Raw genomic sequence first — 8,495 nt, 5'->3', positions numbered from 1 at the left:
GATAATTTCATTTGAATTGCACACACATTACATAGCGAAGCAATTGTAAACGTCCTCATCTTTGTATCGTATAGTAAACTAACACGTACAAATTGTATTTATCGATGTAATTTCACTACTTATTCACGTTATTAAAAACATAACACAATGATGTATAAATTAAATAGAATGTTTAATTCACTTAATTCCACATGAGTTAATTTCATTTCAAATGCACACACATTACACAGCGAAGCAAATGTAAACTTGCTCATCTTTATACCATAGTGAACTAATACGCACAAATTGCAATTATTTATGTCAATTCACTACAAATTCACGTAATCAACAACATAACACTGCGATTTATGAATATAATTGATTGCATAATTCACTTAATCCCAAAAAAGGACGAACAACGTGGCCATGAAAGGTAATAAACGTTTAAATTCCATCCCAAACCTCACCTGCGAACGATTCGATAGCCTTATCGTCAAGTGATGTGTTGACGAAGAGATGCTTTCGATCGAGATCCGAAACACTTTCGAACGTAACGTTACACAATCGCTCCTTCAATTGTTTTCGAGTTGTTGATCTAAATTCCACGGGAACCGGATCGTTACGTTCGAACGAAAAGTTACACAATCGGCCCCATGATTTGATCGTTCATGACCTCTCTCCTATCCTGCAAAGACCTATATCGGCTCATTTGGTATAGTTCAAGTCATTACTACATGCTGCTCTTTTGAATATGATGCTAATTAAATATCACTTCGCCATGGTCGTAATAGGCTAAGAAAAAGAAGAAAGCGAAGAATTCTATTATCATGAAATTACACTTTCAATCAACAGATGCCGTCATGCCTGCAGATATCCTCCTTACTGGGAGATAAATAATATTTTTTGTTTTTGTCTTGTAAGATCGTTCGAATTGCGTCGTGTCATTCAAGATGCGATTTGAATAGATACTTATTTATATAGCACATAAAGATTATCAGCAATTCCAAAGTCCTGGCTTCTTTGAAGTCATATTTTACTTAGTTTATCTTTCTTTATTTACTGTAGTTTATCCTTCCTTTCCTTCCGATTTCCACTCTTCTCATGGACTCGTCTCTACTGGCAGTTTCTTTGCAATCCACATTACGCGGTGCGGTGGGACAAGATCAAGTAGTTCGTAATTTTGCCGTCGGTCACGCCGCCAGGTGTGCCGTCTTAAAATCAATGCTGGCGTGGCCATAAGGTTCTCGTACGACTGATGGTCTGCTACTTTATGTAAATGTGAATTTATTTGTACATTTTCTCTATTTGGTGGTAAAAGGTAAAAGATCAAGTGATACTAAAAGGTTATTTCGGAAGATACCATATGAGGCGAATTATAATCAAATCATTAAGATAGGTCGATTTTAACTAACGTTCTAACATCACCAATTTAAGTGCGCAAGTGGTGCACAAGGTCCTCCCCTCCACTCATGAACGTTGTTTCGATGCGACGATGGAACTTGAAAGTCAGCGTGATCACTAATTTCATAATTACAGCGAGATGGCCGAAATTTCTCCTCAGCATTCTGTTTTTAGTTGATAGTGATTAATGTTGAGGGGTTGGTCTTGGTCACTATTCTGGGGGCGCGTGCCTCATTTCTTTCTGCGGCACATAGGTGGTCTGCAATGCCTCTCGGCGATAACGCGTGATATATGATCTCTCGAGCGCCGTATCATGCAGTCACAGTTATATACATTGAATGCCTCCCCTACCAGTGTACTGAATGAATAAATGTATTTTTTTAAATTCATGCCTTGCGTAATATGTGGCACATGCGAAGAAGAAACTTAATAATGGACGGCTAAGCAATTTACAGCGCCAGCTAAAGATGAAAACAAAAGAACGTTAAACAATGAATAATTTTGGTTATATTTTTGAAGTTTGGTTTCCCATAACAGTTGCTTGTTATTTTATATATGGTCCTTATTTTTTTAAATTTCTAATTTTTTCCCCAAGATTCAAGAATTTTCAAGATGTTAAATTTTTCCTTTTTTATGATATCTTTTCATTTTTCTAGGCTCTTATGTATATTTTTTTCGGAAACAGAAGAAAGAAAGATATAGGGAAGACTCGTGGAGAAGTGATAAGTTGAGGCAGCAGATGTGTAGCCAGTACATAGTCGTCCTAATTCCAAATATTGATAAGTAACTGCGGTAAGGCGCCTGTGCAGCTCTAGCTTTTGACATGTTTGGCGAAAATTTGGGTATTTACCTTTAGAAAGTGTGAGTGCAAATGATATAGCGCAAAGAAACTCGCTTAATGTTATGTAATAATTAATTTTACAATTTCTCGAGAATCTGAATGTCTAAATTCCTCATAAATTATGTATGGAGCTCATTTCTGTGCTGCTCTTCAGTTGTAGATAGAAAAGCAAGAATAGCCAGCCATTCTGAGGCTCTTTTTTTTGGAGGAATGGCAGAGGGCTGATAAGGCTCTTTACAGATTATGACAATAATCTGCCACCATTTGCTAGTATGAAATCTGAAGAAATACCTCACTTTGCTATTCGCTTGTGTCTCCTAAATCCTCAGGGAAATGGTCCAAGTGACTACGTAAATAGTGAAGCTTAATAGTCAGTATTGCATTCAACGTTTAAAATTTTTAGGCATCGCTTAATAGTATTTAAGAAAATATCTTGAAAAATAGCAAATGACCTACAAGGATTTTGATCAACCTCATTCATGAATTGTACGGAATCTCAGAATAGTTGTATAAAATTTCCTAGTTTACCTTCTCTGAACAACGGAATGAAGTCTGACCGCTTTTAAATAATGGTAATCACCCATTGTTGCTCTTGATACTTATCCAGTACCAGAGAAACGGTGACGTCTCTTCTTTCATATTTTCTGGAACGTAATTCGTATTGAACTAATCGTATTTCATGGGGAGTTCACGCTCCATACATTTCATAGCTCACCCAGGACTGTGAAAGGAATAGCATCCATTCATCGGGAATAGATTCAGGAAGCTCCATTATATTCACGAGTCCCCGGAAATATTGACAGGATAAGATATTGTCTTTCTCTCTCTTATGTTCCCTCATAGTCATTGCCACCCGCCTGCGGCCTAGTTCGGGGTGAATACTACCCTCACCTATGAGATCCAACCTTCCGGTGGGGAGTGAACGATACATTATATACATCAATCGAGACCGACACGGTTACTCTTATTTCGTTTTCAATTATACAATGCTGTACTGAATCCAAAAATGGCCATCGTATTCTTCCGTCACATCCGATTTTTTGCAAATAAAATTGTTTAAATATGCGCAAAAAGTGAAAAACGAAATTGTAGAAAATTTGGCGAGTGTAAATGGTCTGTGAGCTGAAAGTTAGAAAAGTATGGAGGATGACTTTAATTACTCATGTGGGAGACTTCATCCAATACTTGCCCATGCTTCATCCAAAATTTCTATTTTACGTCGGTCTTAAATATCAACTTTTATAATTCTTTTCGTAAGTTCCTCCTTCCTTTCCTTATTTTTAAAAATTAATTCTTTTCGTCTGTATATATTTCTGTTCTTAATTTTTATGGTTCATTGTGAAAATCCCCCATTTCACATAAGAATGGTACGAATACGATGACGAATTGAGTAAAATTACGAAAAACGTTACTCTTATGTTTCAACGTGAAATTGCACTCCTCATACTCTGCTTCGCGCTATCCATCACATAGATCTCTCTCTCTATCACCAGCTTGATGTGCAAACGGTCGTAAGTTTAAGGTAGAACCTCTACTATAAGGACCTTCGAAAACATGCCCTGATATTTTCATACATTGGAGAGAAATGATGCCTCAGTCGATCTGTGAAAAAATAATCGGGGGTCACCGGCCATTTAGCGCTAATAACTGGATTTGAAAATCGTGATATTCAGCTTAAAATTACATTGCTCTTATGGCGATACGCAGACGTCCTTCGCTTCATCATTTTATTTCTCAAGATTTTCCCCGATAAGGCTACCTCAAAAGCTAGTGTATGGCGGTCAAATAATCAGAGAACACTATGTATTTTTTTCAGGTTACCTTATCGACCATTTAAGGAAGATATTTATGATTGAAAAACGATGACGAACCTCACTTCCGTTTTACAGCCGCCATATTGAAACAAATTTGGCAACTATGCTCGATGAGTAAACAAAAACATTGCCTCAAGTTAAGATTGCAGACGATTAATTATGCACCGAAATATATAATTCATCAGTGCTGGTTGTTTACGGAATTCCAATAAGCGCCCACATTTTATTAAACTTGCGAATATTCATGACCGGAATATAAAACATCTCTTGAAATTGTAGGTTTGTCGCTTTAAAATCGTCAATAATAGAATTCATTGCGACTTGCGACAGTTTATCTGTTCTTCAGACTACTACTTAAAATTGTTTTACGTTTACTTCGAAAAATGTACATCGTTTTCAACTTGTAGAAAATAATTGTTCAAATAGAAGTTCATCATTTCGCCCACTATGAATTTCATCATCAATTTAACTGATATTAAAAGTCTAGGAAAAGGTCAGCAGGTAAATGAATGTACCACGAGACAAGCATATTGCTGTTGGGTACCGACTATGTAATGTCTGGAAATATAACTCCGCGAACATACTAATTAATCGAATGTAAAACCATGTAATTCTTCGACAGTATAAAATAGAATCTCGTAGAAACTCAATCAATTATTCTGATAAAAATATTTCCATGTAATTATTATTTATGTTATTCCGTAAATTACTGGTTTACTCGTATAGCCGATTCATTAGATCCCACTTTGAAGCAAGACAATAGTCAGTTTACTTAGGTGAGTGGTCATGACTCTCCCAAATGGGTCAATACCTACATATTCACTATCGACAGGTTTCAGAGATTTCCACTCGTGATTTGGACATGAGTATTAAGTTTTTTCTTAAGTACCACTATTTTTCACTGTCCAACCAATCCACTTTGATACATTTTCCAAAAGTGCAATTAGTATAATTTGAAAACACAACAGAAAAAAACATCCATTCATTAAGACATTGCAGGAGGATAAAAATTAGGATGCATTTTCGAACAATCGGTGACAGCTACAAGTGAGTCTTTAGAAGTACAATGCCGGCCTTCCAAATTTACTGAAAACTTAGGCACTAGGAACAAGGATTATTTAATTATACTGATACTAATGATTCGAATTGTATTTGGGTGATAAATGCAAATTAGTGTCTTATTTTCACTAATCAACTCCTTATAAATAGTATGGATGAGACTATTGAATCAAAATATCAACAAAGAAATGAACATTTATAAGCTAAAGCTACAATTGTGTTAGTCATTCAGGGGCAGTGACTTTAATATTCTTTAATCAAGGCATGAAATTTTATTATTTAAACAATTATGGACACCTTAGGTAGGGAAATATTGCAAAAATTTCTTAACAAATTAAAAATCAGTAGATTATCGTATCTTTTACGATTTGGCTTGAGATTTTGATGTCAAGACAGTATTCACAGCGCCGCAAGCTCTACATGTCATATACCAATTACATGCGAGTCCGATTAGATTTTCTTCAGTTATATCATTCAATGACAAGATTGAAGAACAATGCGTACAAATCATCTGCTTGCACAAAAAATGCACGTCGACGATTCGGCATCCTTCAACTGGTGCACTCTTTGGAATCACTTCAATGGAATTGATGGATTCACTTTCGGCCACATTTTGTTTCCTCAGATTATCCAAGCACTTACCCTTACCTTTAGATGTAAATTTTCCTTTAAATCGGCATGATGAAGCCATCACTTCAGCCCAAAGATATATTTAATAATTTAAGGCTCAGTAAATTCGATAATAAAACGAGTAATATTGTCACAATGCAACGTAACTCGGCAGCGTAAACAAACAAAGATGCTCAACCGGTGTGAAACTACGGTGTATTGGCAGCGTTGTCGAGTTGGTGGTCAGAAATTATAAATAAACCATTTTTCCAAATTAGGTTGAAATTAACAGAGCAAAAGGTCTCATTAGTTAAGTTCATTCTATTCATCACAAATGATGTAGTTATAAAGCTTTTCTGTATTTCCAGAGAAAGTTTTAAAATTCTTCCGATACTTAAGAGTCAATATAACAGCCAGTCTTCATATCACGGGATTATTCCATTTTTAATAAAATGCATGCATTGTACACCTATTTTGATTGATTTATAATTACTTTTAATTTTTATAAATGACACATTTAGCCATTATAACTCGTTGTTGCCGAGTTTATCTAACTAATGAAAGCAGTATTTCGAAGCGCAGGTTCTACCTTAAGCGAATTAACGCCCCGTGGTGCTTGAGTCGTTCGATTTTACTGCCAATGCTTCTACCTGCCCGTCCTGGCTTCCAGTGACGTCAGGGGTCTGATGGTTGTGTGGCATACTGGGGGTGGGGGCCGGGTAAAGGACAACTAATTCTGAACGCGTATTCTTCTCGACTTCCTTTAAGGAATTGATTGCTATATTGGGCTAGATTATTAATGGAAATGGCATCAGTTGAAATCAGGCTGATTTATCATAAAATATAACACTGCTGGAAAACTTGAATTGAATTGGTGTCAATCACTTCCATTTGTAGACATAGTTTTTGCCTCTCGCGTTATCTTAAATGGTCGCTTTTTAAGCCGTTCTACAGGTATGTAAGAAGTACTTAACTTTGCGCAGTGGCGATATCGTAACCAATGAAGTTCTACTGAGGTGCGATTATTGCTAGTTGAAAACTTATACCAATACCCCGCCGATTCGACGTGAAATATCGTCGGATCTGGCAATTTTTGGACGCTTCTACGGAAGCTAATATTTCATCCAAAAGGTTCAGATGTAGGCGAGCAGTACCAAAAATTTCTGTTTGACAGTATCGTTAAAGGATATGCGAATCGCGTGGTTTTCCGCTTGCTATTAGTACTTACGTCAGTACTTGCTTGTACACATATACAGTACCCATATCCCGTTAATTATGGATGCCTTCAGTAAATGGTGCCATTTTCCCGAGTTAGTCGCGATCGTACATTTTGAAAATTTTAGTCCTTTATCCCTAGCAGTAAACCATTCATTAATTGTGACAAGGTATTTTTCTATTGTCCTTAAGTATATTGTTCCCGCCATCAAATTTTGTGTTAAAAAGGAAGGTTTCTCCGAAGAGTGTAATCTTGTTCATGATCGTGGTATTTTCATTAATAATTGTAAATAAGAAAATTGGCCCTTCATCAAATTTTCTCTCTATTAAGTACGTGTTATTTCAAGTGTTCTCCGAAGAGGATAATATTACTCACAACCGTGGGATTTTCATTAACAATAGGAGGGATCACTCAAAATTAGAAATTGGATTTCGTTATTTTAAACCAAAAAGATATGAATGAAAAGCACACACGCCAAATTTCAGAGCTCAAATTCGATTTTTAACCGAGATATGTAGCTTTAAAAGTCCGCTGGGAGCTTTGGCCACGCCCACGACGCGAAACGTATTTCTATTGGCTGACGCCGAGTGACGTGTGAACCTCATGAATGCCGCGGGAGTAACGCTTGAAGAAGCCGTAAACACATAGGGTTCGTGGAAATAGTGTCCATAAGTTTATCATCATGGTGAAAAAAACGTTAATTTTGTTCTGGCTGATTATCGAAATGTACTGACATTATCAACCGAGGCTCGATGAACAATTTTTTTGTCTTAAAACGAATCTTTCATTGAAATGAAACTTCTTAAGATGAAATGTTTACAGTTTTGATAGAGACAGTAATCACGGCAATTATAGAGGATGCTTTAATTTGTGGAAATACCATCGTAAAATCCTTCACTCATTTATGTTTTTAGTTTCCGGATGTAAATTATGAAATAAATTAAAAAAATGTGCTATAGTTATAGCTGTTTTCTTGCTCTCTGCTGTGAGAAAGTTCGGGGTACTCTCCGTTTCTTTTAGGATTAGCATTCAAATTTCGTTGGAACAGCATTTTTAAAGCAGAGGCCTCGCTTTGGTCAACTGTGCTCCTGATAATTCTTCAAGTCAGTTTCGTACTATAAAAAATGGTAAGCAGTTGTCATCAAAATGAAAGAGGAACTCAGAGATGGGGATTTTTACGTGAAAATATCCGTTAGTTCCCGTTATCCGTTATATTTACATCTGACAATGAGTTACACGTACAGTCAATTTCAAAAGTTTTAGGACAAAGTTTGTGGCACCACTTATGCCTCTAAAGAAATTTTAGTATCCTATACTACTTTCGTAGTTTTCTGCTGTGCTCCACTAACATTCCGCTTGTAAGTGAATACATATATATGCACTCAAAGGGATAAATTATTTTATACTGCAAATTTATCATTCCGCTTCTATTTACGCAGGATGTAATAATTCTTTCGTACGCATTTACTGCGTATTTGAAACGGTTTTCACCCTTATTTTTTATAATACTCATTTTTTGAGCAATTTTATGTTAACGAGGCGGCCAAGTGGCCATCGATTTGAGCTGTGCTAGTAC

The 8,495-nt window shown here is 36.2% G+C and overlaps 1 non-coding gene across 1 annotated transcript; it reads left to right on the top strand.

Annotated features, from left to right (window-relative positions):
• The first annotated feature begins 6,674 nt into the window (after window positions 1–6,674).
• On the top strand, window positions 6,675–6,815 carry LOC124173773. The gene has a single exon (XR_006868743.1). It is a non-coding gene; the product is annotated as a U4 spliceosomal RNA (small nuclear RNA).
• The last annotated feature ends 1,680 nt before the right edge of the window (window positions 6,816–8,495 follow it).

The sequence above is a fragment of the Ischnura elegans genome, chromosome 1 (assembly GCF_921293095.1).
Source record: "Ischnura elegans chromosome 1, ioIscEleg1.1, whole genome shotgun sequence".
NCBI lineage: Eukaryota > Metazoa > Arthropoda > Insecta > Odonata > Coenagrionidae > Ischnura > Ischnura elegans.
Note: the sequence above shows the minus strand (reverse complement) of the source record. Positions and strands in the feature narration are given on the sequence as shown.